The sequence below is a fragment of the Pinus tabuliformis genome, chromosome 2_2 (assembly GCF_031772625.1).
Source record: "Pinus tabuliformis cultivar Carrire ecotype Pingquan chromosome 2_2, CPIR1, whole genome shotgun sequence".
In the NCBI taxonomy this organism is placed as follows: Eukaryota; Viridiplantae; Streptophyta; class Pinopsida; order Pinales; family Pinaceae; genus Pinus; species Pinus tabuliformis.
Genome location: NC_142300.1, coordinates 812,868,988 through 812,889,114, shown reverse-complemented (window position 1 = coordinate 812,889,114; position 20,127 = coordinate 812,868,988).

Sequence of the window (20,127 nt, the reverse complement as noted above, 5' to 3'; positions counted from 1 at the left end):
GTAAAAGCAATTATCCTTTATACTTAATGAAGCCCATACTCATTCATTATCATCATGTAATTAAACCGAGAACAACAATTGTAACAAGTATAAAGGGGAGGGGCAAGTCCCCGTAATGTGAGTCTGCCCGACAATATATTATATCAGTTTTTCAATAATACAATCATCAAGTATACATGGCAAAACTCCAAGTCTATACTTAGAATATTTTACAACCAAGGCATAGAACAGCCTTTTACAATCATGTGCACCCTTGCACGAAGAGAAGTGCTCACCCAAGCCACTTATACCTCTCTACCAAGTCCTGCACAAACAACCCGAACCTCGGCACGCTTGCCTACACTTCAACCGGCATAAGAAAACCAAAACTGCACTTAGGTAGAGCGCATGAGCTATGCGCAACTCCTTCTCTTCCTTGCGCAGATTTTACCCCTTCCTCATGCGCAGAAGTGATGTTCGAATGATTGATGGTGAACAAATGAGCTCAAGCTCCACATACTTATACCATATTCAACGTGGGATTACATGGGGTGTGCAGCCCCATGGTCGACCCCACAACCACTCATAACACATGCACATATGTATTATTTACAAGTCGGCTACACATGTTTCTAACATCGCATATAAAGTTGCTCACGTCCAACACTTAGTCGCATTAAGTGTTCTTTGTTTTGTCGCACTTAACGTCGTATTCCCGTCGCTCATTCCTCCGCGCGCCCGTGCGCCCGCCCGCACGCCCGCTCTCATGCACGATTCACCGGTGCCCGTCGCACTTCACTCACGAAGGCCTTACACTTACCCTCGCACAGCCCCCTCGCCTCCCCACCTGTTGTGGTCACCAACAACCCCCCTCTTTGTTTGATATTAGTAATAACATCAAGCAAAGGGGGACCCTTAACCAAAAAATCCAAAAAATATTTTTGTTTGAAAAAATCTTTTGTATTAACTCCCTAAGAGCTATATCGTGTCGCAAAGGAAAAAGGAGCGCTTTCCCAAAGCGCATAAACACACCAAGGAAGAGCGACGCGAGAACTCATCGCATCGCGTGCATTAAAGACGCTCAAAAGGGGAAAACCTAAAGAGCAGCCGACGGCCGATATGCGACGTCGCACATCGCAATATCGCATAAGCAACACAAAGTGACAAAGCGAAAAACCTTGCGACCTTGCGATATTGCGATATGCGATCTGCGACCATGCAAAGCTGCGACCTGCGATCTATGGTGTGCGACAAATGAGACTATCAATCGCTGCGATGCCACCTATTTACCTCGCAATCTTCGATGCTGCGATGCAAATCGCAGAAGCCAATCGTCGCAGGCATTCCTCGGCATGATCTGTGAGCCTAAAGTTAGGCGCGCACCTTACGGGAAATTAATGATTGTACGCCTGTGTATCCAAAGATGATTATGTTGCGTTTTTCAAAGAGTCAAGTCATAATGGGTGACATGATTATGCATTCATTAGAACTTAATTGCTTTCATGTCAATCTTTTCTTCTGTCTCTTTTCATTTACGTGAACTATAAGTCAGCAACTGATATAAATCTATATGCAGGAAACATCTAAGGAAAAGCGCCAGAACTAGAAGAATAGAGAGGAGATGACTTCGCAGATGGATACCGCATACAGCAGGACCGCGGATCCCAGAGTATCACTCAACAAATGCTGATGGAAATAGGCTATCTAGGACTCAGAGTCAAAGGCGCACAAAAGCAAAGCGTTTATGAAAGATCCTGAGTCTCAAATTGGGTAAAGCAAAAAGAAAAATGCTTAAGGGGAAAGACGTCTCAGAAAAGCCTGGAACAAAGAATGGAAACAAGTTTCAATTGAGAAAATCGTTCAGGCAACAAAATCCCCAGCTCATTGAGTCATTCGCACGGCCGGAAACCGAAATAGCAACAGCACAATCAGTTTGAAAGAAATCTGAGTTGTACTAAGTATACACGCCGTGAAGACACTCCTCCAGAAGAACACTTTCAAAAATATCTTCTAGTTTGTCAGAAAGAGGTGCCAGCTCTTGTTATTTCTAATTTTCAAGCTTGAACAAAAGGAAAGGACAAGCAGCCGACTCTTTCACGGCGAACAGCGCATCGCTTACAGCACTAAGGAGCAGATACAGAAATGGTTAGAAATTAGATTCAGTTTTTAGAAATAAATTTGTTTTAGTAAAAGGACGGTCATTTGAAGCCGTTCCCTAAATTTGTGTAATTAAAATTAGCCGGTTAGTAGTATTTAACCCTTCTCGTTGCATTAGAGAAGGGTCAGGAAATTTGTCAAAAAACTTGTCCTCAGAACATGCACTTTTGCACCCTCGGAGGGGGTTTTTGATGAATGGACGGATCAAGATTTATTTATGTTTGCATTTTAATACCTGCTACTGATGTTGCACTTCTGTACTCTTAGTAGGCCTTAGAAGTAAGTAGAAATAGATCATTATTGCTTCAGGTCTGTGAGTATAAAGTCAATCATAAATGGTACTTTTATCTCTTGACGAGTTTATGCTTGCATTCTTAGAGTAATATACAACTGATGTTGTTTATATGTTAACGTATGAATGAGTGGACTACCATTTGGCACTTTTGTACGGTGGAGTCATTGATTTATGCTTAATACATGAATAACTGATTATGCGATATGCTGTTCACAACCGTTTTGCTTAACTTTTTATGCAAGATGGTTCATCTTAATTGATTTATATTCTCATAATAGCTGAATAATCTTCATTACCAGTTATTGTGTGAAATCTTTCTAGATCGCATAATGGAAAAAGTTCTATCACGGGTTAGCGTAGATTAGATGTGTTGTTCTTGATAGATTAAAGTAGTATAAAATTCAGTCTCAGAGTTTAGAACTAGATTAGCTTAGAAATAATTCCATATTCTCATTATCATATTCTACACACACACACACATCACCAAACTCTACACACACACACCCCCTTAGAACGGGAAGCTGGTCCCGTTATCCCCAGTCGGACCCGCTACACCAAACGGGCACGGAGCCGCCAACCAGGTTCCCGACCGGGTGGGTATCCCCCTTGTTGTTGACCCGATTTCAGGGCCCTCAACATATTTGGCGCTAGAAGGAGGGCACGAACTATGAATGGCACCTAAAGAAATATCAAAATACCATTCTGAGAGTAATACACCCTCATCAACTCCCTTGACTTCTCCAACACGGTTAAACCCGGAATTTGAAGTCGCTCGAGTACCTACCACTGCTACATATTCGAACATATCAGACCAATCTATCATTGATCCCCCTGAAATTCGAACTTTGATTCGTAAACTCCAGGGATTCTCTATTTTTAACCAAAAGTCTGATAAATCTAAAAGCAGCGTGACTTCGCAGTACAACCCTGCTCATCCCCTTACCAGATCAAAGAGTGAAAAATTTGGCATACAACCAAGTGAACTCCCTCTCCCTACCAGGAAAAGAGCAAGGAAAACACCACCAGAGTCTGACAGTCAGACTCCTTCATCCACTCCGTCCATATCAACTCCCTCACCGCGAAGTCAACCACCCACTCTTTCATTCCAACTCACTCACCCATCTTCTACAAACCTTCCTCTTCAAACATCAAAGATCTTAATATCTTCATCTTCTCAGCATCAGAGATCGTCTTCTGCACTTCCATTAACTAGCAGCTCAACGATGGCTCAGTCTCCATGGAACAATCCTGGGGCGGTTTTAATGCCTCCACCCCTGAGCCCTATACCGGCCCATCCTGAGAAATGGCTGCCTAAATTCAATCCAGAAGTAGGAATGCTAGCCGAGGAACATATCAATAATTTCATGCTTTCTGTTAATCTCAATGGAGTCACTAACGAAGACGCTGTTGTCCGGCTTTTCCCTTATACAATGCAAGGAACAGCCGGGTCATGGTACTTTTCGTTACCTTCCGGATCCATCACAAACTGGGACATTTTTCAAATTCAGTTCCTCACAGATCCACGGCGACATTGATCAATGACCTATCTAATCTTAAGGCTGAGGCTAGAGAACCCATTAAAGATTTTAACTTAAGGTTCAATAAGATCCTCAACAAAATCCCCGCTGCCTCACAACCCAGCGAGGAAGTAAGATGTGAATGGTACATCACGGCTTTACCTCCAAACTTGGCTATCTTCGTAGATAGGGCAAACAAGACCACCTTAGTTGACAACTTGCGTTAGCAGTGGAAAAACGCGTGGTAGCCCCAGAAAAGAGATCTGCTATAGAAGAATGCAAATCTAAGAAGATCTCTTTCAAAGAAGACACCAAGAAGAAGCAAACGAAAGATCCTTTCGATTTGGAAGGATTACAAAAAGTGTTGAAAGCCATGTCAAATGAGATGATTGATATTAAGAAACAAGTAGCAGAGACTTCTTCGAAAAAGCCCTTTAGGACTTTTAAAAGAAATCCTCCCATGGAGGTAAGACCACCTAGTGTTGTCTCAAACGTTGAATCTGAAGAAGACGAAGAAGAAGAGAATACCATTGAAGGGCAGACCGACGAGGAAGAGGTCGTAGAACTACAAGGAATGTGGGACTTCATCCTCCCACAAGAAGAGGATCAAGAAGCATTGCCTGTTAGCACGAGAAGCAGAAATCAACTTGATCCTCCCCTAACTACCCCAAAACAAAAGGGTGCAAGCCTTGCAACAAAAGAAAAGGTCGCAACAAAAAAAACAACTGCTAAAGCGACCCAGATTAGCCCAGTCCAATCTGATCAAACGCCTCCATCAAGAACACTAATAGTGTTGGATGAAATGGAGTATAACATCATTGATGACATGAAGAAGACTAGGGCTAATATCACTCTGTACGAATTGAGTAAATTGAAACACCAGCAGAAAATAATGATGAAAGAATTACATGCTGTGCCTACTACATCTTTACCTACAGTTGTAGCTTCCCACAATTTGGGAAGGCCTCCAACCAACACGATCAATAAAATCGATCCAAATGACATCGCCTTGATTGGAGGAAGATCAAGATCTCATACTCCTCCTTTTCTTCTCACATATGAAATCTTCAACAAAAACGTGCACAATTGCTTGGTCGATTCTGGCGCTTCAACGAATATTTTACCCAGATCAATATGTGCCAAATTGAATGTGCAACCTCAAAAATCTGCAGTACATATAGTTCAACTTGATCGATCCCAAGTCGAAGTGATTGGTGAACTCAATCAGGTGACCATAAGATTGTCGTCTAACCCAAAAGTGTGTCAGGTTATCGACATTCTAGTAGCTGATATCCCTGAGTTCTATGGTTTGATTCTTAGCAGGGATTGGTCGGAAAAGCTCCACGGATATTTTTCAACCGATTGGTCGCACATGTGGTTACCATACAATGGTAAACCAAATCAGATAAAGGTTGAACGAGAGTTGCACCAAAAATACATAGTGACAGAACTGGAAGGAGAAAATGAGGCCATAACGTACAATAGCAGAATTGTAGGCAATTACGCAATAGATTCTTTCCTAGGTAATTTCAATGCTCATATTTCGCCATACTTAGAGAATTCAGTTTTATCCCAAGTTGAAAATTTCTCCCAAACTGATGACTAAAAATGTTTTAGTTTTTTAGATAATTCTGTAAATACATCTTTATTTTGGAAATTATATTTTGACGGATCTAAATCAAATGATGGGGCAGGAGCAGGATGCGTTCTGATTAACCCGGACGGGAATAAGATTATGCTCACATGCAGACTTGAGTTCGATTGCACGAACAACACAGCGGAGTACGAAGCCTTGGTTCAAGGCCTATACAAAGCAATCGGATTAAACGTTAAGTATCTTCAAGTCTTTGGAGATTCGGAGATCGTCGTAAAACAGGTACGTAACACCTGTCAAGTCATTTAAAGCATTATCAATCATTAGTTCAAGATCTCACTGCACATTTCGTAGCATTCAACATCTCGTCAATTCCAAGAATTCAAAACGCGAGCGCAGACCTGTTAGCTAACGTAGCCTCTAGACTTATCCCTTCTGAAGATTTTAGTCCTGATAGGTTTTCAATAGAATTAATCTTTAGACCATCCATCCCTGACAATATCACCAATTGGAGAGTGTTCAACGACGATCCTGACATCGTAAAGTTCCTTACTTCTGAAGGATCCTACTCAAATCAGATAATCGACGAAGACCATCATGATCATCAAATACAACAAAATGGCTCCGACAATGCTATACCGAAATCAGTGGTCAAGTTAGAAGATTTATATGATTTGAAAAGTCGGTTTAAAAGGTCCGCCAATGCTAAACTTTGCAGTTCTACCCTGAACTATGAATTAGTAAACCTAGGGACCGATCAGAAGCCACAAAACGTTAACCTAGGTCACGACCTAGCCCCTGAAGAGAAATCAGCATATATCCGTCTTCTGAGACAATATAAAAACGTTTTTGCCTGGAATTACGATGAGCTAAAAACATACAACACTTCTATCATTCAACATGTTATCCCTATGATTGACAATGAAAAACCTGTCCAGCAGAAGCTCAGAAAAATACACCCTAACCTAGAAAATCAGATAAAAACTGAGCTTATTAAGTTTTTGAGAGCCAGAATAATCTTCCCCGTCAGGCATTCTAAATGGGTATCCAATATGGTGCCCGTTAAGAAGAAAAACGGAGACATTAGAATCTGTATCGATTTCCGAAATCTCAACAAAGCCTGTCAGAAAGATAACTTTCCCCTCCCACCTATGGAGCAAATATTACAGGCAGTAGCAGGCTCATAATTAATGTCATTCCTGGATGGATTTTCAGGATACAATCAAGTACTGGTGCATCCCGATGATCTGTTAAAGACTACGTTCCGAACCAAATGGGGCACTTATGCATATCGGAAGATGCCATTTGGGCTGATCAATGCCGGAGCTACCTTTCAGAGAGCCATGGACATCGCGTTTAAAGGGTTAGTCAATAAATCAGTGGTGATTTACTTGGATGATATAACAGTGTACTCCAAAAAATGAAACAACCATCTCAAAGATTTGAAGCAAATCTTTCAAAGATGCTTGAGGTATGGGATTTCGCTCAACCCAAAGAAATCTTTCTTTGCGTTAAGCGAAAGGAAATTGCTAGGATTCATAGTGTCGAAATCTGGTATTCATATAGAACCCGACAGAATCAAGGAAATTTCCGAAATATCCATACCCCATAACAAGAAAGCCATGCAATCCTTCCTTGGACAGATCAATTTTGTCAAAAGATTTGTCTCGGATTTTTCACGTATTATTTCTCCCTTACAAAATATGATAAAAAAGAATTCAAATTTCAAATGGGGTCTAGATGAGCACGAAGCGTTCAACCTAATCAAACAAGCTATCATCAATGCTCCATCTTTGGCCACCCCAAATTTTTCAGAATCTTTTACCTTATACACTTTTGCCTCAGAGAAATCCTATACTGCGATTTTGACCCAAGCAAATCAAGAGAAAGCGGAGGCTCCAATCGCATTCTTTATCTCAAACTTGCAAGGTGCTGAAATTAATTACTCAGACGTAGAGAAACAAGCATATGCTGTTTTCAAAGCGATCAAATATTTCAGACCTTTCTTGCTTAAAGCCCACACTAAAGTCGTAGTACCGTTTCCGGCGGTAAGAAACCTTTTAGTGCAGAAAGACGTGGGCGAAAAGAGAGCTAATTGGATTACCGCTTTACAAGAATATGATCTTGAGATCAAACCAGCAAACATCGTAAGAGGTCAAGGCTTCTGCAAGATGTTAGCCGGAGCATCGCAAATCCCGGAGAACTCATCTGAAGAGGTACAAGCGTACGAGGTAAGCCTAAATGATGCAGAATCATCATATGCTGACACCATTTATTTCCTTAAGAACGGGTATGCTCCATCACGTCTGGATCATACCAAGAAAAGAGCTCTAAGATTAAAAGCTAAACAATACCAGCTCGTAAATGATGTCTTGTTTAAAAGGAATTACGATTCTGTGCTTCTTAGGTGTCTTGAGAAAACTGAAGCCGAAAAGGTTTTGCAGGAACTCCACGATGAACCAGTGGGCGGACACTATGCCAGAGATACGACTGCACATAAAATCTTGCGTGCAGGATATTATTGGCCCACGCTGTTCAAAGACTCATACAACCACGTAAGGAAATGCCAAGTCTGCCAGACTGCTGCAGGAAAACAAAGGAAACCGTCCATGCCGCTACAACCAGTCATCATCGACCAACCATTCAGTCAATGGGGCTTGGACATAATAGGTGAGATCGTTCCTCACTCTTCTAAGCAACATAAGTATATCCTTACGGCAACTGATTATTTTACCAAATGGGTAGAAGCAGTTCCTCTCAAGACAGTTCATTCTGAAAATATTATTGAATTCATAGATCAATTTATCATCACTAGTTTTGGGTTGCCAACAACATTAATGTTTGATAATGCTTCATATTTTTCTGGAAATACTATGACTGAATTTGCGCTTAAAAGAGGGTTCAAACTAAAATATTCTGCCAACTACTATCTGCAAGGTAATGGATTGGCTAAATCAACAAACAAGAACCTAATCAGAATTATCAAAAGAACAGTCGACCAAAACCAAAGGAATTGGCACAAAGCGCTGGTAAATGCTTTATGGGCTGATAGAATCACAAAGAAAGCTTCAATCGGCACTTCTCCCTTTAATTTAGTTTATGGGAGAGAAGTGGTTCTTCCGACTCACCTAGTCATTCCCTCTTTGTCTTTAGTGCAATATATCGATGAAGTATCTACTTCCTCTTTACAATTAAGACAAATGGAAATAATCAAACTAGAAGAACAAAGAGAACAAGCTAGGAAAACCCATGCTCATCACCAAGCGCTAATAAAATCTTCTTTTGACTCAAGCATCATAACCAGAAAAAACTTTCAGATGGGTGATTTAGTTTTGAAATGGGATAAGGCTCATGAAGAAAAGGGCAAACATACGAAATTTCAGAAGCTGTGGCTTGGCCCTTTTCAGATTGTAGACGTCGTAGGCCCGTCTACATTCGTGTTGCAGGATCTGGCAGGAAGGAGAGATTCTTTACCTGTCAACGGACTGATTCTTAAATTATATTTTCCATAGAAGAGAATTCTTCAAATTTTTGTACGATAGATTTAGTTTTTAATTTGTTTTGTTTTTCTCTTTTTGTGAATAAAACCCGTTGTAAATGATCATTTAAAAAGGATTCATGAAAGAGCACGCCAATTCTCTATCAGATTTTGATTTCGCTTGTACAAATAGCAAAATTTTTGAAAATCTGAATTTTATTATTGACAAATAGAGTTAATTTCACTTTGATTACGATACTCGTTTCGACCTCTAAAAAACTTTGACAAAAGCAACCTCTGGTAAAAGAATTGTTTTGTATCAGCACCATGAAAGGTATCATCAATAATAAAATAAGCATTCTCTGCAAAGCTGTTGTTTTCAAAAACTCTATTATTGTCGTCCAGAGCTTTCTTAAGGAAAAACAATAACTTCCTCCCTGCTAAAAGGAAATTACAGCATCCAGAGAAACAATCCAAACAAAACACTATATCTCAAAGAATAAGAGGTCTCATCACGAGCCGGCTTATCATGATCACAGATATTATAACTTGTTGACTTTGCCAATACTGTCTATCAAAAGAGGGCAACGACTTAAGATTGTTGCAATCAAAAGACAAGAGGTCTCATCACGAGCCGGCTTGTTCAGCAAAAGTGTAAATCAGGTGAATGACTGTGTCATAATTTGGCCACCAAACCAAGACATTGTTCTTTAGAGAATTAAAAAAGGAAAAGTGTGTCAAAAGGGATTTTTCTCTGGAATGTTGCGAGTAACCTCAAGCAGGAAAAAGGATCATTGTTGGATAACATGGTAACCCTGTCGAGGCTATGGACGCTTGCGGGCAGCAGAGGCTCTACCTACGACAAATGAGCATACTTTTAAGCCAGTACGCAGAGAATACCTTATTTTATCTTTTATCAAGACCAAGTAATGTCTTATGCAAATGCAAGAAGAAACCCGAGGAAGCAAGAAATTGAGATATAAAAAAGGTTGAGACAAAATATTGTCGACAAGGTGAGGGGAAATCTACTCTATCTATCCATAACAAAATTTAGACATATAAAAAATTTTGTTGTTTCGGAAGTGAACGGTCAATAGAAATGCAGAGATAACTGGTTCTTCACAGTGAATCGCCATTGTTGTGGTCACCAACAACCCCCCTCTTTGTTTGATATTAGTAATAACATCAAGCAAAGGGGGACCCTTAACCAAAAAATCCAAAAAATATTTTTGTTTGAAAAAATCTTTTGTATTAACTCCCTAAGAGCTATATCGTGTCGCAAAGGAAAAAGGAGCGCTTTCCCAAAGCGCATAAACACACCAAGGAAGAGCGACGCGAGAAATCATCGCATCGCGTGCATTAAAGGCGCTCAAAAGGGGAAAACCTAAAGAGCAGTCGACAGCCGATATGCGACGTCGCACATCGCAATATCGCATAAGCAGCACAAAGTGACAAAGCAAAAAACCTTGCGACCTTGCGATATTGCGATATGCGATCTGCGACCATGCAAAGCTGCGACCTGCGATCTATGGTGTGCGACAAATGAGACTATCAATCGTTGCGATGCCACCTATTTACCTCGCAATCTTCGATGCTGCGATGCAAATCGCAGAAGCCAATCGTCGCAGGCATTCCTCGGCATGATCTGTGGGCCTAAAGTTAGGCGCGCACCTTACGGGAAATTAATGATTGTATGCCTGTGTATCCAAAGATGATTATGTTGCGTTTTTCGAAGAGTCAAGTCATAATGGGTGACATGATTATGCATTCATTAGAACTTAATTGCTTTCATGTCAATCTTTTCTTCTGTCTCTTTTCATTTACGTGAACTATAAGTCAGCAACTGATATAAATCTATATGCAGGAAACATCTAAGGAAAAGCGCCAGAACTAGAAGAACAGAGAGGAGATGACTTCGCAGATGGATACCGCATACAGCAGGACCGCGGATCCCAGAGTATCACTCAACAAATGCTGATGGAAATAGGCTATCTAGGACTCAGAGTCAAAGGCGCACAAAAGCAAAGCGTTTATGAAAGATCCTGAGTCCCAAATTGGGTAAAGCAAAAAGAAAAACGCTTAAGGGGAAAGACGTCTCAGAAAAGCCTGGAACAAAGAATGGAAACAAGTTTCAATTGAGAAAATCGTTCAGGCAACAAAATCCCCAGCTCATTGAGTCATTCGCACGGCCGGAAACCGAAATAGCAACAACACAATCAGTTTGAAAGAAATCTGAGTTGTACTAAGTATACATGCCGTGAAGACACTCCTCCAGAAGAACACTTTCAAAAATATCTTCTAGTTTGTCAGAAAGAGGTGCCATCTCTTGTTATTTCTAATTTTCAAGCTTGAACAAAAGGAAAGGACAAGCAGCCGACTCTTTCACGACGAACAGCGCATCGCTTACAGCACTAAGGAGCAGATACAGAAATGGTTAGAAATTAGATTCAGTTTTTAGAAATAAATTTGTTTTAGTAAAAGGGTGGTCATTTGAAGCCGTTCCCTAAATTTGTGTAATTAAAATTAGCCGGTTAGTAGTATTTAACCCTTCTCATTGCATTGGAGAAGGGTCCGGAAATTTGTCAAAAAACTTGTCCTCAGAACATGCACTTTTGCACCCTCGGAGGGGGTTTTTGATGAATGGACGGATCAAGATTTATTTATGTTTGCATTTTAATACCTGCTACTGATGTTGCACTTCTGTACTCTTAGTAGGCATTAGAAGTAAGTAGAAATAGATCATTATTGCTTCAGGTCTGTGAGTATAAAGTCAGTCATAAATGGTACTTTTATCTCTTGACGAGTTTCTGCTTGCATTCTTAGAGTAATATACAGCTGATGTTGTTTATATGTTAACGTATGAATGAGTGGACTACCATTTGGCACTTTTGTACGGTGGAGTCATTGATTTATGCTTAATACATGAATAATTGATTATGTGATATGCTGTTCACAACCGTTTTGCTTAACTTTTTATGCAGGATGGTTCATCTTAATTGATTTATATTCTCATAATAGCTGAATAATCTTCATTACCAGTTATTGTGTGAAATCTTTCTAGATCGCATAATGGAAAGAGTTCTATCACGGGTTAGCGTAGATTAGATGTGTTGTTCTTGATAGATTAAAGTAGTATAAAATTCAGTCTCAGAGTTTAGAACTAGATTAGCTTAGAAATAATTCCATATTCTCATTATCATATTCTACACACACACACATCACCAAACTCTACACACACACACCCCCTTAGAATGGGAAGCTGGTCCCGTTATCCCCAGTCGGACCCGCTACACCAAACGGGCACGGAGCCGCCAACCAGGTTCCCGACCGGGTGGGTATCCCCCTTGTTGTTGACCCGATTTCAGGGCCCTCAACACCACCGGGCCCCTAGCTAGCGACCAAGAGGCCGCAAGATGGGTGCCTATGTGGGGAGGGAGCGGCGTGTGTGGGGGTAAGGGGTGGAAGGGGGATCGGGAGAGAGGGGGAGAGGAGAGCATGGGGAGTGGAGGTGGGTGAGGTGAGGGGATGGGGGTGAGGGATGTGAAAGGGTAGAGGTCGGGAGGGAGGTGAGAGAGGGCAGAAGCACAGGGATTTTATGAATTGTGTTTTTTTAATTTTAATTTTTTATATTGTTTAAAAAATTAATTGTTTTTTTTCTTTTTGTTAATGCTTTATTTTTAATTGTTTTTTTAATGGCTTATTTTTAAAAGTTTTTTTAATTGTTTTTTTAACTATTATTATTATTATTATTTAAATTGTTTTTTTATTTTTTATTTATTTTTAAAATTGTTTTTATTTTTTAATTGTTTTGAATATTTTTTTGGGCTTTTTTATTATTTATTTTATCTCTTTATTTTTATAATTTTAATTTAAAAAACTAATTCTTATTTTTTTAATTATTTAATTTAAACTTTTTTTTATTTTATTTTTTTTTTGGTAATTATTTTAAGTTTTTTTTGTAATGAGGTTTATTATTATTATTTTTAAGTGTTTTTAGAATTTTTTTTTTTTTTTGTGGATCAATTTGTTTTTCTTTAAATTATATATTCATGTATTTATTTATTATTTGATATTTATTATTTATTATTTATTTTTTTTTGGGTTTTTTTTTTACATTTTTATAGGTATTTGTTTTTGTTTTTTGTTTTTTTTCCCCTTTTTTTATATATATATTTTTTTGTATTTGATTTTTTTTTGGTCATGTTTTTTTTATTTTTATTTTTATATTTTATTAATAAAATGTTTTATGTTTTATGATTTATTATTATTATTATTATTTTTTTCCGTCATGTTCTTTTATTTTTATTTTTATGTTTTTTATTTTTGTTATGTCTTTTTATTTATTTATTTATATATTTTTATGTTTTTTATTTTTGTTATGTCTTTTTATTTATTTATTTATATATTTTTATGTTTTATTACTAACATGTTTTTTTTTTTTTTTTGTCATGCTTTATGTTTTTTTTTTTTTTTTTTTTTTTTTTTTTTTTTTTTTTTTTTTTTTTTTTTTTACATATTTTTTGTATTTGATTTTTTTTAATGTTTTATTACTAACATGAAAATCACCAACATTTAAAAAAATTTATCCACACTTAATTCATTAGAAAATTTAAAGTGTAAAAACTAAGCCTTCCAAACAAAAAGGGTTGATGCTCATCAACAATTTTCAAAATTAAGATGAAAATCACTAACAAAAAAAATGTTCACACTTGATACATAAAAAATTTGAAAGTGTAAAAAATAAGCACTCTAAAAAAATGTGTTGATGTTGCATCAACACTTTTCAAAACCAACATGAAAATAACTGACATTTAAAAAAATGTGTTGATGCTACATCAACACTTTTCCAAAATCAGCATGAAAATCACCAACATCGAAGACAAAATGTTCATACTTGATACATAAGAAAATTTAAAGTGCCAAAAATATGCTAAAAAAAGTGTATTCTGACATCACCACTTTTCAAAATCGGGTGATTTTTGCTACCTCAAAAAAACGGGTACCAGTTCACTTTATCGTTTGATTGGCAACTATGTTATTTATCTTGATGTATCTCCCTAACATGTTACAAATTCCTTCTAAAACTTTTGGATGCCAGAAGTGAAGGTATAAATTATGCAATCTTACCCAAACTAGCATTTTGGAGACCACCATTGAGTTGACATTGAATTCTGGGAACCATGTGCCAATAAATAGTCATGTATTTCCCCATAACCATGGACCCTCTTGTAAAACATATTCTCCAATCTTTGATGATTCAAATTTTACGATGAAGAAGCCCCTAGAGCATAGGTGAACCTCAAAATTTATTGTCGAAGTCGTAAAATTCCACTGGAAGAGGTCCACGAGTTTTGGCCAGTAACCATTAAACCTACAAATCACTGTCTGGGATTGATAGGTTGTACTAAGATTAGTTATCTCTGTTAGATCTATTGCCATTTCTGGGATTTGATTCATCTGCTCCCAATATAGGGCCCAAGAATGTTGAGAGTTTGTTCAAGTTTACCTAATGCATCAATTTTTCCTTTAAGGGTGTCTTTGAATGAAATAGATCCATGCATTGGTCCCTTAAGGTTACTAGATCCATACGAACCCCCCCACAACCTCAGGTTAATCATGATTGTGGAGTTTCATTCTACGCCATAGTCTTGTAGTTGTTGATCATCCTGCATAGATCTACCGACATAGATCAAACTTTGTGACTCCATTGGAACACTAGATCTGTTATGGATCTCCCTTTTCAAATCGTGTACCAAAAAGTCCTTTTGAACCCCCATCAGGATCAATCTTCCAAATGTGGTATGCGCAAAGATTTGGAATACTACACCCTTGCCCAAGACATGTGCCTTCTCACATTTCTCTGATGAACACTCGTTAGGGAACAAATATGCCTCTGTCCCAAGTTTGATGGACCTTGGGGGGGCCTCCTTTCCATATCCATGGTATTCTACCAAGAATCGAGGTAGATAACCGAGGTCTAGTCTTGTACACAAGAGAGATGCCAAATCTGTAGAAAGGCTAGGCAGATCTGCTACAAATCTATTTCCATTGGCAAAACCATGTCCCACCACCAATCTACTACCCTTTTTGCTTTGTCAACTAGATCTATATCTTCAAGGGTGCGACTGCATAGATACGCAAAGGACCCATCATCATTGCTCATATATTTAGAGAAAAGTATAGATCTACAATTATCTCTACTCTGAGAAAGGAGATCCGCTAGATCTAGGCCGTCTTGAGAACAATCTGTTGAGAAACCCTTCCATTTACTTTCACAAATTTATGGCTGGAGGATCATCTTCATAGTCCTTGCCACATCCTTATTTGCCTTCACGCCCTTTGTTCCCTGTGAGTGACTGGTACCACATCCACCATGAAACTCGATATGACCATTTAGAAGTTCGTCATTATTTTTATTTAAAACTCTAATAATGGTTAACAATTTGTTTAAGTTGTTAAATTTAAATTTAATAGGTTATTTGATTTCGAAATTTCAACCTAAAAATATCTAACTAGAATGAAAATGTATTGTCTTATAGATTAGTAATAAAATTTTGAATTAACTAATTTTGCATAAATAAAAATAATGAATCAATTAGCATTCACAAATAATACAATAACAATTATTCTTGCTCTCAATTTTAAAAGTAAATTTTATTCTTAAATCTTTAAATATAATTATACTTTTAACATTCAAAATTTTTGAAATTTTATAATTTTAAGTATTTTATGTTTTTTAGATTTGAGAAGCATATCTAAATTTTTAAGAACTTTTATCACCAAAAAAATCCTTTTACTCTAAAAACTCTATTAATTCAATATGTTAAATTTTTTTTTTTTTTTTTTTATTATTATTTTTTTTTTTTTATTTTAATTTTATTTATTTGTTTATTTATTTATTTTTAATTTTTTTTTTTTTTTTTTTTTTTTTAATAAATACATTTAAAAAAACTAACATTTAATACTAATTAACAATTTATAATCCTACTATCAAATAATGTTCCAAAGAGTGGCCTCTTATTGTGGACTCCCATCGAACATTTTGGCACATACAAAGTTGCGAGAGTTGAATATTCAGGCACCCCTCTCGAGCATTCCAAAGTATATAGGGAAATTGAAGCACTTACAATGGATCGTGATTGGTCTTGCTACTGAATATCCATTCGAAGAGGACAAGGTCAATCTTTTCCATGAGAATTTTGTCTTATATAGTCATTAAGAGCATTGGAAAATGCTCAGAAATGAAGTCACTACTTGAGCGCTTTGGTAACTTAACAAATCTCTAACACATCATCTTGAAAAAGTTCAATCAATTGGATACATTTCCATATTATTTTTGTTATTTAAACAATCTCCAACAGATTGAGTTGATTGAGCACCAATCTTTAAAGAGGTTGCCAAATTCCTTTAGTAAGTTAAACAACCTCCAACAAATTCAACTGATTATGTGCCAAGATTTCGAGAGCTTGCGAGATTATTTTTGTAATTTAAATAATCTCCAACATATTGAGTTGTTTGAGTGCCAAGATTTGAAGAGGTTATCATATTCCTTTAGTAAGTTAAACAACCTCCAACAAATTCAACTAATTACGTGCCAAGATTTCAAGAGCCTACCAAATTCCTTTAGTAATTTAACTGAACTCCAACACATTCAACTATCAAATTTCCCAACTTTAAAGAGACTTCCATAATCTTTTGTAATTTAACCAACCTCCTACAGATCAAGCTATCATGGTGCCTTGCTTTGGAAAGGTTTCCATATTCCTTTTGAAAATTAATTAAATTCCAATATCTTTATTTGGAGTATTCCACTAATTTAACCATGTGAAGCAAAACACTAGGATATATAAGCATGCTTGAGTATGTAAATATCTTTGAATATAGGAAAATTGAAGTGTTCCATCTGCAGGTGGTACATCAAAGGTCACTAAAAATGTTATATATGAGAGGTATAAATTTAAAATAACTTCCAAGTGCAATTGGAGAGTTAAGCGATTTGGAAGTCCTAGAGATAGGCCCTGTCAGACCAAGAGGTAACTCCTCAAATCAAAACTCATATATTCATTCAGGTTGTTCATTATTATATACAAGAGGGAAGACTATTTGGTTCATCTCCCGATGACTCTCTATCTTCTCTATTATTTATTTACATTAATTACAACTGTACACCCAATCCCTCTGATTAGGTGTCAACATTCCCCCCCTTAATCTGAAGGGATGTTGGTGAGTCCAAGCATCGTTCTGAATCTTTCAAGATTTTCTCTTCCAAGTGCTTTGGTGAAGATGTCTGCAATTTGCTCATTAGTGGAACAATGGCGGAGATGGATTGTTTTGGCCTCAACATCATGTCGAATCAGATGATATTTAGTATTGATGTGATTTATTCGATCATGGAACTTTGGGTTCTTGGCCAACTTTATTGCAGAGGTATTGTCAATCATGAGTGGAGTCGATTGTACTTGTTTTACCTGCAAATCTTCAAGAATTTTCCTGAGCCACACAATTTATTTTGTTGCCTTAGGTGTTGCCACATATTCTACCTCTGTTGTGGAATTTGTTGGAACTGATTGTTTGCGTGATCTCCAGGATACAACTCCTAATCCAAGACTCATAGCATAACCTGAAGTAGGTACCCCAGTTTCTTTGTCTCCATCAAAGTCTGAATATGAGTATCCAATCAAGTTGAAGTCACCCACCTATGTATACTTGATTCCAAATTCTTGAGTTCCCTTCAAGTACCTTGGAACTCTTTTTGCAGCAGACCAATGTCCCTCACAAGTTTTTTGCATAAATCTGGAGAGGATTCCAACAACAAACGAAATGTTTGGTCTGGTAGTAGTTAGGTAGTTGAGACTTCCTACAAGCTGTCTATACTTTGTTGCATCCTCAAATTCTTTTCATTCAATGGATGCGAGTTTTAAGTTTTGCTCCATTGGAGTAGTCAGAGGATTGCATTCAGTCATGCCAAACCTGTTCAACAGATCTCCAATGTACTTCTTTTGAGAAAGGAATATGGACTTCGGATATTGAGTTACTTCAATACCAAGATAGTGATGAACATAGGCCAAATCAGTCATTTCAAAACCATTTTTCAATTCCTTCTTTATGGATGCAATGTAGCTTTCATTGTTCCCTGTCATCAAAAGATCATCTACATATACCACAAGATATACAACTGTTTTGCCAACTTTCTTGACAAACAAAGGCATCATCAAGATCATAATGTTTGAAATTGAGTTTTAGAATATGCTCAATCAGTTTTCCATACCAGGCTCATGGTGCTTGTTTGAGGCCATACAAGGATTTCACAAGTTTGCATACTTTATGTTCATGTCCTTTCACAGCAAATCCTTCAGGCTGGGACATAAAATCATTTTATTTTAGATCTCCATTCAAGAAAGCAGTTTTTACATCCATTTGTTGGACTTTCCAACTGTTTTGAACTACTAGGGCAAAGAGTGTCCGGATGGTAGCCCATTTTGCTGTGGAGGCAAAGGTTTCCTCATAATCGACCCCTTCCTTCTGTGCAAAACCTTTTGCCACAAGCCTGGTTTTGTGCTTGTCAAGTGAGCCATCAACTTATACTTGTTCTTGTAGACCCACTTGCAGCCAATTGGTTTAGTTACCAATGGAGGATCAACCAGCTTCCAAGTGCCATTCTTTATCAAGGCATCATACTCATTTTGCATTACTTCTCTCCATTCATCATGAGAAGTAGCTTCTTTGAAGGAAGTTGGTTCAAAATCTGTAGACAAATAGAATTCACAATAATCAACAGGTGAATCAGAGTCATCTACATTACCTCCATTTTGCCGGTTTGAATTTCTAGTTCCTGTCCTTCTAACCTCATCAGGATGAACACTTTCAAGTGTCTTTGTCAGCCACTTTGGGGGACCTTACTCAGATGGTCCAGGCTGCTCTGTTGATTGAGTTGGGACTGATTCAAGATTGAGTCTCCTAATTATGTCAATCACATCACTGAAAGTATCATCCGTTGTTGGAATTTCATGTAGGGGAGAGAGTGCTTCAGAAGAAGATTCCACAGGTTGATCTAGTATAGGAATCCCCCCTTCAAGATGTGGAATCTTATTATCAAATTATTAAAATGATTTTGCATTTGTGAATCTATCCAAGCGATCAAGTTGCCTTTCAACAACATTGTCAGTTTTGGATGATTCAAGAAAGATTACATCTCTAGATACAACAAACTTTTTGTTGACTTCATCGTAGAGACAGTATGCTTTGGAGGTGTTTGAATACCCCAGGAAGATACACTTACGACTTCTTGCACCAAGTTTGTTTCTATGTACCTCTGGTATCAAGGCATAACAGGTGGAACCAAAGACCCTGAGATGCTTTACCGAAGGAATGTCCCCATACCACATTTCATAAGGAGTCTTGTTTCTGATAGCATTAGATGGACATCTATTTTTTATATATACAACACATAGAACTGCATCAGCCCAAAACATTATTTTTACATTTTTGAAGAACAACATGGAGCGTACCATATTTAAGATTGTCCTATTCATTCTTTTAGCTACACCATTCTGTTGGGGATTGTAAGGCACAATTGTTTGATGTTTGATCCCATGTTGGCGAAGATAGTTTTCAAATTCATTTGAAGTGTATTCTTTTCCATTATTAGTGTGAATAGAGCCAATATGAGATTGTGCATAATTTTCAATCCATGTATGAAAGTTCTTGAATGTTTGAAAAGCATTAGATTTGTTCTTCAATAAATAAACCCAACACATTCTGGTGTAGTCATCAATAAATGTCATCATAAATTTATTTCCATTTGCAGAAGAGACAGGCATTGGACCACATAAATCTGAATGAATGAGTTCAAGTTTTCTATGTGCTCTTGAATGTGAATCATGAAAAGACTATTTGCTATGCTTTCCTAGAATGCAAGCATCACCATTGCTTAAGTTTCCTAGGAATTGTAGGCAAACTAGTAACACCAATTTTCTTCAACAAGCGGAGGCTGTCATAGTTCAAGTGTCCAAATCTAGCATGCCATAATAAGCTTGATGGAAGTGTACCTTCTTCATAATAAGAATTGTATGAGAAATGTTGTGCACGAGCAGAGGTACCCTGCAAC